The sequence below is a fragment of the Eretmochelys imbricata genome, chromosome 6 (assembly GCF_965152235.1).
Source record: "Eretmochelys imbricata isolate rEreImb1 chromosome 6, rEreImb1.hap1, whole genome shotgun sequence".
NCBI classification, from domain to species: Eukaryota; Metazoa; Chordata; order Testudines; family Cheloniidae; genus Eretmochelys; species Eretmochelys imbricata.
This window is the reverse complement of record NC_135577.1, coordinates 17,811,764-17,824,061: the sequence shown is the minus strand read 5'-3', so window position 1 is coordinate 17,824,061 and position 12,298 is coordinate 17,811,764. Positions and strand designations below refer to the sequence as shown.

At 45.2% G+C, this 12,298-nt stretch overlaps 1 pseudogene; it reads right to left on the bottom strand.

Annotated features, from left to right (window-relative positions):
• Window positions 1-3,570: 3,570 nt before the first annotated feature.
• On the bottom strand, window positions 3,571-10,113 carry LOC144266494 (interferon-induced very large GTPase 1-like; annotated as a pseudogene).
• Between the last annotated feature and the right edge of the window lie 2,185 nt (window positions 10,114-12,298).

Sequence of the window (12,298 nt, the reverse complement as noted above, 5' to 3'; positions counted from 1 at the left end):
GCGGGTCTGAAGCCAGTGGGCCCCCTGCCCTAGTTAGGAGCGGCGCAGGGCTGAAGCCCGCGGTGCCCTCCCCATCCCCCCCAAGCCGGGAGTGGCGCAGCCAGAAGCTAGGTGGGGCTGAAGCTGGCAGGGTCCCAACATCCCCTCCAAGCCAGGAGCAACGCGGTGCTCGAGCCGGCAAACCTCCCCTCCCCCACAAGCCAGGAGTCCCAGTGCCTTGCCCCTGAAGCTGGGCATTGCACTGGAAGCCCCCCTGCCTGCATACAGCCCATAGCTACCCCCTGCCTGCACCCTGAGCTACCCCCTGCCCATACACAGCCCTTAGCTATCCCCTCCCTGTACCCTGAGCTACTCCCCTCATTTCACACAGCCCTTAACTAACCTCCTGCCCGCACCTGAGCGGTTTTCAAACTTTTTGAACTGAGTCCCCCCTTTCAGTTATATTTTTGGTTGCATCCCCCCAGAGCCCAGACAAGCTGGGTGACCTCCTGAGTGAGTCAGGGGGTGGAGATGGCACATCCTCCCTGGACCCTGCTGTGTGGAGCTGGGATGAGCCCTGCCAGGCCTTCCTCCCCACAACCCCCACAAAAAAATAGAAGTAAAACTATGCCTATGCCCATGCCCAAGTGTGTCCCCCTGGCCTGGAGCCCACGCTTCCCCCCTGCCGGGCCCTGTTGTTTTTATAGGATGTTGAATGGGGCCTCAGCAAGAAAAAGGTTGAGAACCCCTGGATTTGATGATCTCTCAAGGTCCCTTCCAGTCCTATGATTCTATGTGGAAAGGAACAATTGAAACTGGGTGACATGGGCAAATCCACTGAGCAGCTGGGCTGACAGATAGAGTACAGCAACTGCGTGGCATGTGGCAATGAAGAGAAGAGATTCCCCCGTGGGACAGTAGAGGGAGCCACTGCCCAATCCAGCTACACTCACAGCCCCACTGTCGAGAAGAGACACAGAGAGGGAGTGTCATGGGTTGGGGTCACTGCCGAGAGTTTGGGCCATCAGTGTTGTTACTGGGGATTTCTAACCCAACATATTTCAGCCTGTTTTGTGTGTGTGTGTATAGTTATCTAATTTCCCTTGTAACTGTGGAAAATCCAGTCTTTGGGTTGGGGTTTAACTGCTTCACCTGGGGGTTGCTCCATTGGCTCCACAGCTGGCCCTGCCTATCCCACCACAGCGGTTACTAACTTGTGCCGCATTGGGTCTCCACCCCACCCCTCAGTGAGAGCTCAGGGCTCCATGAAATTTTCTCACTGTTTAAGTGAGAAAACAAAGCCCATTTTTCATGAGGTCAGTCATTCTTATCAGCATCAGGCCTCTCAGAAGGGCTCATTTAAATGTTAAGGGGTCCTGTATCGCTTGGGATCTTGGGTTTGTACTTTGGAAGCATCACATCTCCTGAAATGTTTGCTGACTTCACCCACTATCCTTCCTCTCAGGGCTAAATAAAACAAAAAGTTTCAGGCAACATTTCAAAATAAATAAGCCACCACGAAAAAGTCAGTTCCGAAGTTTATTTTGTTTAACTGTAAATGGTTTTCTGTTGCTTCTTATGCGTGATTACATTAAAACAAGAATACTAATTTCTTAATGCACAATAGGGAGAGTAAATGACAGTCATGCTCTAAATATAGCAGTTTAATTTTCTTCAACGGATTCTTATTTGGGGGGGAGAGACTCAGTTTAAACACTCAACATACATGCCAATCATTTATCTGTGTTTACAGCCTATTCTAAAGTAATTACTTCCTACTATGTAGTACTCAGGTCCTGAATCTGCCCTTGTGTTGAATAAAGAAAGTTTCACTGATGTAACTTAGGCTATGTCTACACTGGCAGATGTACAGCGCCAGAAGTTGCAGTGCCCCTCAGAGGGCGCTGCAGGGAAAGCGCTGCTGTGTGTTCACACTGCCAGCACAACGGTAGCTCTTGCAACGGCCACAGAGAGCAGTGCATTGTGGTAGCTATCCCAGCATGCAAGCGGCTGCAACATGTTTTTCAAATGGGGTGGTGTTGGGTGGAGTGTGACAGGGAGTGTGTTGTGTGTATGTGGGGGGAGAGAGAGTGGGTTTTGGGGGGGCTGAGGGCATGTCAGCATGCTGTCTTGTAAATTCAGACAGCAGCAGACTCCCCTCCCCCTGCCTCTCAAGCAGCATTTCACAGTAATGGTTTGCTTTGTCCCGGAGCAGATAAGCCTGCCAGCTGTCAGAAACGGAGCTTTGAAAGGACATATCCGCATTCCTACAGCTGATTCCAAACAATGACTAGAGTGGCCACTTGACTTAAGGGGATTATGGGACGTTTCCGGAAGCCGATCAGAGCGCAGTAATTCAACACCTCGTTCACACTGATGCTGGGGCGTTTCAGACGAGACGCACCAAGCGTTATGCTTCTGGTGGAGGTGGATTACCAGGGGCACTCCCGCTACAAAGTCCAGGCGCTCTACGTGCCTTGACAGTGTGGAAGGGTCATGAGTTAGGGTGCCTGGGGCTGCTTTTAATGCACTCTAACTCACAAGTGTAGCCAAGTCCTTAGTGATTTTCAGCTATTAGGCTGGGCAGAAATGCTGTCCTGCCACAAGTAATTGTCAGCTCTTCAGAGCACTTAAAATAACAAAAGGCCCTATCTTCTGAACAGTGGGGAGGAACAGCTTAAACCAGACCAGGGACCCTTAGGGAGAGTTCACTCCTCCTGGCAGAGATACCTCTCCTCACCCCTCTTACTTTCACAGGAGTCAGGCATTCGAGCCCCTGGCTTAATGAGTCCTTTCAGCTGAGGGTGACCCCTCATTTGAGACAGGTTAAGCACAGTTCTGCTCCCCTTTACTCATACAATAAATGCAACAACACTGACAACAACATTTCACTACCCCTTCATTCAGTACTAAAGTGATTTGTAACCCAACACAAGTCAATATTGATCACTTTGAGCAACACCTCTATATCTGATGGATATCTAGGCAGAGTAGGTGAGTTCATGTAAATACAATTTGCTCCTAAAGTCTCTCCCGCTCCCAGCTAGCTGTCATGGGAGAACTCATTCGGTCCCTGTTTACATAGTTATGTTAGGAAGAAGCTTCTCCTCTAAACATGTTTCTATACAATTTCCATTAGATGGTTTCTTGCACCTCCCACTGAGACATCTTGTAATGGCCACTGTCAGAGACAGGATGGATCACTGGTTTGATCCAGTACAGCAGGGAGATGAGATACCGAGCTAGATGGCCTTTAGGTCTGATCCAATACAGCAAGGATGTGGGATACTAGGCTATATGGGTTATTGGTCTGATCCAGTACTACAGAGAGGTGGGGATACCAGGCTAGATGGGCTGTTATTCTGGTTCAGCAAGGACACGGGGATACACGGACTATCAGTTTGCTTTGGTATGGCTGTTCCTGTGCAGCAGCCTTGCACTAACTGGAAGATGTGACCTGCAATTGATTTTTTTAGTTTTCAATTTAAAAAACTGTACAGGCTGTCAGATTTGTTCATATTCCGTTTTTTAAAATTAAGGGTTTTGTTTTGTTGAAGTGTATCCTATTTAAAGAGACTCTTGGCAAGTCTATTATTTCATGTAAAACGCTTCCTTTAGGCTCTTCAGCTCCTGCTCTTTAGTTATATTTTTCCAGTCTCCTGGAAGATCTGCTGCTTTAGCACCATACATTCTAGCTAACTGGTCATTGAATGATTTGAAAACAAATTTCCAGTAATCAGAAGCATCAATCCTGGGATCAGGCTGAATGTGCCAGTCTGGGTATTAATGGTGGTAATCTTTGTAGGGATGAAATTTCCCATCTGTGGCTGCAGTTCAGAATTCACGATTGGAAACCACATCAGAGGAGCATATGGAATGCTCAAGCTTTTGTGAATCACAGTCCCTGAAGTTCCCTAACACTTTGGGTCGATGGATTGACACAAAATGCTCTTTATGGTCAGTGCCTCCTGCTTCACAGGGGGCTTCACAGAATGGACACTGCTTCCCACAGCCAAACACTTGCTTGAAGATCTCATCCTGGGGTTTCACTGACAGGCTGGAGAGTTTGGTCTCAAGTTCCAAATGATTAAACTGGGTTAAGATTTGTTGTTCCAGCTCCAGAAGGAAGATTTCAATGTTACCAGAAAGCTGCCCAATTTTTGCTGTGTTTTTAAACTGTACTCCAACTAAGCTATTGCTGGAAATGACCAGGTCCTGCTGCAGCTCTTTGCAAAAGCTGTCTAAAAAGGCAGAAACTGTGTTATTGTTTTTATTTATGGAGTTTTTCAGAACTCCCTTGATTTTATTTATTATTCTGGATAGAATCCCTTTCTCCAAATCTCTCAAACTTGCCTTCCCTCCATAGTGGTTTATCAGACATCTCTGTATCCAGGATTTGACAAACTCTTCATAGTTACTTATGTATTTCACATAGTTGTCAAAGTTCATCTCTTCCAGCAGCTTCTTTAGCAAAAAGAACTGAAAGAAGCTTTGGCTGGCGTATTCAAGGGCCTGTTCACTGCTGAGAAAATTGTCAACTATTTCTAGTCCGAGCCTTTTGTTGACATAACCCACCAGGGCAGGTTTGAGACACTGATCACAGAAATTCCTCGCCCTTGTTTGGCTTTCATTCTTTTCCAAATAGAGATCAGTAAATATGGAGAAATAATGAGGTTTCAGCTTCTCCAGACGTTGCTGAGGATCGTTTTCTTTGATAAAATCTTCATGCATCTTCTGAAATGCCCAAGCCGCTTCCCCCAAAACGTGAAGCTTCAGGTCAACTTCGAACAAAGGAGAAGTGTGAAGTTTCTCAATATCCTCCTCTTTTAACCTCTCATTAAGCATATGCAGCAGTTCTCCACAATAGGTTTCATCATAGTCTGTTTTGGATTTAACTTTTTCTTCCATGTATTTCTTGCATTCATTCATTCAAGATAGAGCAAGCTCTTCAGTTTTACAGTAACATGCCTGTGAGAAGTATTCTACAACTGCTCTGGTCCATTTTAGGTTTAAGTATTCCTTCTTCATTGTGAAAGACTTCATTCTATAATCCAGCAGGCTTTTTGCATGTTGTAATATCTGTCTGACAGCACCCCCTCTGTGCTTCAGATCCTTTCTCAGCTGGAGATCCATATCTTGAACAACTTGACGTTTCTGTAAAGTACTGAGCTTTAACTCTGACAAGGTTTCTCGCCACATCGTTTCAAATTCTTTTTTCAGTTTCTCATGGTCTAGTTTATCTTCTCTGTTTCGGCATTCAGCCAAGAGTCTGGCAACTTCCCCTTCAATTTTCTGCTTGTACCCAGACTGGATATTGCCTATCTTGTGCTGTCCTCTTCGTATTCAAATTGCTTCCTTACAGTTACTGGTTGAATAATTTTCAAGTTCTCTTTTGAGGCTATTTGCGCTCCTTTTGAAATCTTCTCTGTACTTTTCTATCAGGTTCAAATTTGGAGCTTCACCTTTAAAATACTGTTCTAAGTTATTCAAGAGCTTCTGTTCTCCCTGCTGTAGCTTCCCTTGTGGTTCCATTTTTAAGCTGTGTAAGAGATCACCCTCTAGTGTCTCTGGCAGCTGATTCTGGATAAAAGTTTCTTTTTCAGATATCCAGAGATACATCTCCTTGCGGAAACCCCATTCCCATTCAGAATACTTCATAGACAGCTGGTTACAGGCTTCAGCTACAAGGCTGTTTCTAAAGCTAAAGATGAAGTTCTCATGTTTCACTGACTTCCACAGGCTCTTCAACCATACAATAAAATCAGGAATATCCTTTCCAGCTCTTTTCCGTGAATGGTTCTCTATGAATTCAAACAGGTATTTCTTTAGCTCACACACACTCTCACTGTATCCAGTGTTTACAGGAACCATGGAAGGGACTCCATGCCACAAGCCAGGCATGTACCAATTGTGTTTTTCTGGGTCATACTCCATAATATCAGAAAATGCCATTTCCCTGCTTTGCTTTTCCATGCTTGCTGCAGCTTTGGTCATTTCATTCAGCTGCTCCAGGAGGTGTTTCCTGTCCCTCATGTTTTGATCATGAGCAGACACATCACTGACATTCTGATGCACAAACTGGCAGTTTGGCTGTTGTCCTATTTCCTCCATTCTGAGAAATGCATGGACCACAATTTGCAGAACATCCTTCATTTCTGTGGCATTCTCCATGGCCATGTTAACGATGGTATGTCACTCAGTCCAATCACCAGGGTGGCCAGCTCATTGTCATGTTGATAACTGTCTTCCAGTGCTGTTAGTTCAGGGGCCTTCAGACCTTCAGTGTCTATCACCAGGATGAAATCACAGCCAAGCAGCTCCTGAACAGCTTCTGTAACTTTAATGAGCGTCATGAAGGCTCCTCGCATACATCGACCGCTACTCACTGCAAAATGCAGGCCGAACATGGTGTTTAGAAGGGTGGATTTCCCAGTGCTCTGCACTCCCAGCACTGTTATAACCACCATTTTGGAGCCATCCCCTAGTCTGATATGGAGATGAGTTAGAACATCTACTACCCAGTTCATGGGGATGTTGGAAGCATCTCCATCGATCAGCTCCACAGGAAACCCTTCCAGCATCAGGTCAGCTGCTGTGCATGGGAGATGGGAGAATTGTCTTTGGCTTTCTTCCATTTTCCCTTCTTTAACCTTTGAGCATTCAGCTTCATAGAACTGCCCCAACTCACGCATGAAATGCTCCACCCCCAAGGAACTATCAGATATTAATTTATCTAATTCCTCCAGCTGTTTTCGGTCCACTCTTGGAGTTTCACATTTCTCTTTATACTCCGCCCGCATTTTAGAAAGATTCCTCCTAGCAATATTATCCAGGCTAAATTTCATCCATTTCACAAAGTAATGTTTCTCCACTGTAGGCAAGTGTTCTATTCCATTGATAAACTTAGTCAAACCATAAGTACGGTCACACTGATTCCGCTGTCTGCGTATCTCTAACCATTTCTGTTTCAGCTCAGATTTATAGTCTTCAGTGGCCACGTCCCCTTGCCTTTTCATTCGGCACATCTCTTTTTCCAATTTAGCCAAGTTTTTCCATTGGTCTCCTCGCAGGCTCAGCATTTCCCTTTTGTATTTTGCCCCATCTCTTATTTCTGCAGTGATTTCCTCAGTATATTTCCTCGCACACCGACATGCCTGACAGTCCTCATCCACCTGGATGAGGTCATGTGCCGTCACAGCCATGGCTTCCAAACTCACTGTCTTCGGAGATGAATTCACTATGATTCCTATGGTGGACTGCACCTTTTTCACAAATCCTGCATTATTCATGGTACGATCTTTCACCAGTAGCTGTGATTTGCTCAGCTTCAACACTGAGGCCAGCTTATTAAGAAATCCCAGACTTTCTTTGGGTTTCTTATTCTTGCAGTTGAGGATGAAGTAATATTTAGAGCTGGATTCTTTCAGAGATGATAACAGCGCGTATTCTCTCTCACCGATGCTCTCGGTAACTATGAACAGTGCGGAGGAGACCTCTGCTAAAAAGCTAAACTGTAGCCAGTGGGACTCAATGTCTCCACGCAGATTTGTAACTGCAATGGGTTCTGGGAAAAGATCAGAATTTTCCGTCCCCCCAGAGAAATACCAGGATATCTCAATCAGTCCATCTGCGATTTCCCGAGGGAAGTTCCCAGACTCCATGTCCCAATGGATAAAGAAATCGTGGTGCTGCTGGGAGGGGCTGAGAACCTCATTGAGGAGTTGGGACTTGGAGAAGCTGCAGCTCCCCATCCGCACAAAAGAAATGGTTGGCATTGACGTGAGCACCAAGCTCTCCTCTCTGAACCCTCTGCTCTCTGCCAGGGAGTGCGGCCTCCACTTCCTCACAATGTCCCTCATGGCCCACAGTAGTAGGGTTCCCTTGGGGGTGTTGAGGGCAGGTAGCAGCAGAGGGAGGGTAAACTGGCACATGGACATTTTTAACAGGATCTCCTGCTGTAGGAAACTGCCTGAGCAAAGCAGGCACAGAGAACATCGAGGGGGTTTAGAGAATCAGTAGTGTCCGTTTCATTTCGGGAAAGAAAATCCTCTGTCATATCCAGATCTTTCTCATCATCCTCATTTTCTTCATCAGCATTTTGAACAAGGCTTGTGTTTCTGGCCATCACATTCAGAGCCATCACCTTCCTTAGGAAGTGCCCAGGTAAATCTGTTAATGACTTAGGAGTGCTGTTCTCTGTACTTTCTAGACTGATTTCCAGGACATTCCTTAGCTTTAGCTTGCTGTCTCTGTGCTGATCCAGGTTTAAATTTGAGAGAACTTCCAGAAGTGTTTTTCTTTTCACTGCAGAAAGACATTAAAGTGTGAATGCACAATTCAGAGTTTGAAATTGTCTCAGTTACATATTTCAATTTTCTGGGGGTTTTTTTTTGTTTTTGTTTTTTTGATGGAGAACCAGTCCTTCATTTTAATTTCAGGACAGAGACAGAAATGTGATGAGAATTGCATTATAGAAGAGAACTAAACAGGAAATGATAGGTGCTTAGTTTACTAATTTAGAGTTAAACTGCAATTTAACAATATGCTCTGATAATGAGGTGTTACAGCAGAGCACAGCTCACAGCATGTGTTCAGTGGTGCCCTTCCCCCACTTTGCTCCATCCTGCTGCTGCTCCCGGGACCCTCACCCTAGCTGTGCAGAGCGGGGGTAGGGGATGCTGATGTCAGGGTGTCCCCCTGCCTCTGTACCCCACCTCCACAGAGCAGGGGTGAGGGGACATGACAGCCTGATTCAGGAGGACTGGGAGCTGCTGAAGTCTACTCTATGGTAAGGGCCTGCCTTTCTTAAAGAGACAATGCACTGATTCTGAGATTTCCCCAGCAGCAAACTCACAGTCTCTCTCTCTCACACACACACACACTCTCTCTCTCTCTATTTCACACTCACCTCCCAACACATACTTGTATTATTATTGCTGTTACTTCTTGGTACTTCCTGTAATGCGCATATAGTCTCTGTAATTTTCTTTTCTTTTCAAGTGTGTTATTTTAGTGTTTTGACTTGTCTATACATTTCATAATTTTTATTTCTCTTACACTTTAAATTTAATTCTTTGAGTCGTGAGTTCTAAACTGTCTAACCTGTCCTGGCTGGAGCAATTGTCCCTATGGTAACTATATATTAGGCTTTTTGTTTCTACTGGTGATGCGCATCCTCACATAACTAGTGCACATAACAAAATGTATTGCTCACTGGCTGGAAAAAAAAGAGGGAACATGCCAGCAGGGCAGGTGTGGCACTGCCCAAATGTCAGGTCAAAACTTAGTCAAACCATTAGTACGGTCACACTGATTCTGCTGTCTACGTATCTCTAACCATTTCTGTTTCAGCTCAGATTTATAGTCTTCAGTGGCCATGTCCCCTTGCCTTTTCATTCGGCACATCTCTTTTTCCAATTTAGCCAAGTTTTTCCATTGGTCTCCTCGCAGGCTCAGCATTTCCCTTTTGTATTTTGCCCCATTTCTTATTTCTGCAGTGATTTCTTCAGTATATTTGCTCGCACACTGACATGCCTGACAGTCCTCATCCACCTGGATTCCTAGGTCACGTGCCGTCACAGCCATGGCTTCCAAACTCACTGTCTTCAGACATGAATTCACTATGGTTCCTATGGTGGACTGCACCTTTTTCACAAATCCTGCATTATTCATGGTACGATCTTTCACCAGTAGCTGTGATTTGCTCAGCTTCAACACTGAGGCCAGCTTATTAAGAAATCCCATACTTTCTTTGGGTTTCTTATTCTTGCAGTTGACGATGAAGTAATATTTAGAGCTGGATTTTTTCAGAGATGATAACAGCTCGTATTCTCTCTCATTGATGCTCTCGGTAACTATGAACACTGTGGAGGAGACCTCTGCTAAAAAGCTAAACTGTAGCCAGTGGGACTCAATGTCTCCACGCAGATTTGTAACTGCAATGGGTTCTGGGAAAAGATCAGAATTTTCCGTCCCCCCAGGGAAATACCAGGATATCTCAATCAGCCCATCTGCGATTTTCCGAAGGAAGTTCCCAGACTCCATGTCCCGATGGATAAAGAAATCGTGGTGCTGCTGGGAGGGGCTGAGAACTTCATTGAGGAGTTGGGACTTGGAGAAGCTGCAGCTCCCCATCCGCACAAAAGAAATGGTTGGCATTGACGTGAGCACCAAGCTCTCCTCTGAACCCTCTGCTCTCTGCCAGGGAGTGCGGCCTCCACTTCCGCACAATGTCCCTCATGGCCCACAGTAGTAGGGTGCACTTGGGGGTGTCAAGGGTGGGTAGCAGCAGAGGAAGGGGAAACTGGCACATGGACATTTTGGACAGGATCTCCTGCTGTAGGAAACTGTCTGAGCAAAGCAGAACAGCACAGAGAACATCAAGAGATTGCAGAGAAACTTTCATCTCAGTGTCACTAAAACAGAAAGTGCCATCAATATGCAGTTTCTCCTCATAATCACCCATTTCTTCTGCAGGAGCCTTGTGCCCAATGCTTGTATTTCTGGCCGTCCCATTCAGAGCCATGACCTTCCTCAGGAAATGCCGAGGTAAATCACCTAATGCCTCTGGAATCCTGTTCTTGATGCTTTCTGGGCAGATCTCCAGGACATCCCTCAGCCTGATCTTGATGCTTCTGTGCTTCTCCAGGTTTAATCGGGACAGAACATCTTGAAATGCTTTACTTCTTTCTGCAGAAGGAAGTTAAAACAAACCAAAATTTCAGAGTAGAAAATGGTGACTTTATATACAGTTTACTCATTCCATAGACAGCCTGATGTTTGTCATTTAAAGAAAAGCAGTACCCAGTAAGTAACAGATGACTTATACATCCTGAGGTCAATTCTTCTCTTACTTATATTGGTATAACAAAAATGAAGCCAATGGGATTACTTCTATGCAAATAAAACATAGTTCTGGCCCACTTTGAACTCCACTAGGTTGGTTTGCATTGTTTGATCCCAAGCCTTATCCTCAGCGCAGTGCAGAGTCCACTTTAAAATGGCTTAAGTGGCCAACCGAGAATTTCCTAGAAAATCTTCCAGTATAACCAGCTCTATGACATCCCAGCTCACAGCTACTGGAGGAGGGGACATAGACTCAGGTCCCTGTCTCTGTGGTGATCCCAGAAGCTGGAATGACCCCTTGGCTGCTCTAAGCTGCTGCTCAGGATCAGACTGGTGCCTGGCAGTCTGAGGATCAGGTGGCTGTGATGGTAGCCTACACCCCTCACCCTGAGCTATGCTGGGCATCAATGGCTCATCCGGAGGATCTGACCCTTTATTTCCGTTTCAGCAGTCAGTGCAGATTACGCCTTCTGGGAAGACTTATTTTTGATTTTCTTCATATCTTCCTCCATCTCTTTGCTGGGACATGTCTTTTACAGGTGTAGCTAACAGCACTGTGGCTTTGCTTACCTCCCAGCGACCAAATCAGTCCCTTCACTCACGCTACTTTCTCTGTCCTTTTGGGGAGCTGTGAGTACTGTCATTACTTAAAAAGCAAATTTACCCACACTGCAACATGGGGAGCTAATGCTAAGACACCTCCAGGCAAGTCCTGGTACGGTAATGTCTCCAGTGCAGTGTTAGGGTATTTGGACCTGATAAACAATTAACACGTTTATTATGTGTTATAGAGACATTATTAAGGTCACAAGAGCAAACTATTCCACTGCACAGGAAAGATAGGAAGAATGGCAAGAGACCATCCTGGCTTAACCAGGAGATCTTCCATGATCTAAAAATAAAAAAAGAGTCCTACAAAAAGTGGAAACTAGGTCAAATTACAAAGGATGAATACAAACAAACAACACAAGTATGTAGGGGCAAAATTAGAAAGGCCAAGGCACAAAAGGAAATCAAACAAGCTAGAGACATAAAGGGTAACAAGAAAACATTCTACAAATACATTAAAAGCAAGAGGAAGACCAAGGACAGAGTAGGCCCATTACTCGATGAAGACAAAAAAGCAATAACAGAAAATGTGGAAATGGCAGATGTGCTTAATGACTTCTTTGTTTTGGTTTTCACCAAGAAGGTTGGTGGCGATTGGACGCCTAACATAGTGAACACCAGTGAAAATGGGGTAGGTTCAAAATATGGAAAGAGCAAGTTGAAAATTACTTAGACAAGTGAGATGTCTTCAAGTCACTAGAGCCCAATGAAGTGCATCCTAGAATACACAAGGAGCTGACTGAGGAGATATCTGAGCCATTAGCTATTATCTTTGAAAAGCCATGGAAGACGGGTGATATTCCAGAAGCCTGGAAAAGGGCACATATAGTGCCTATCTATAAAAAGGGAAATAAGGACAACCCAG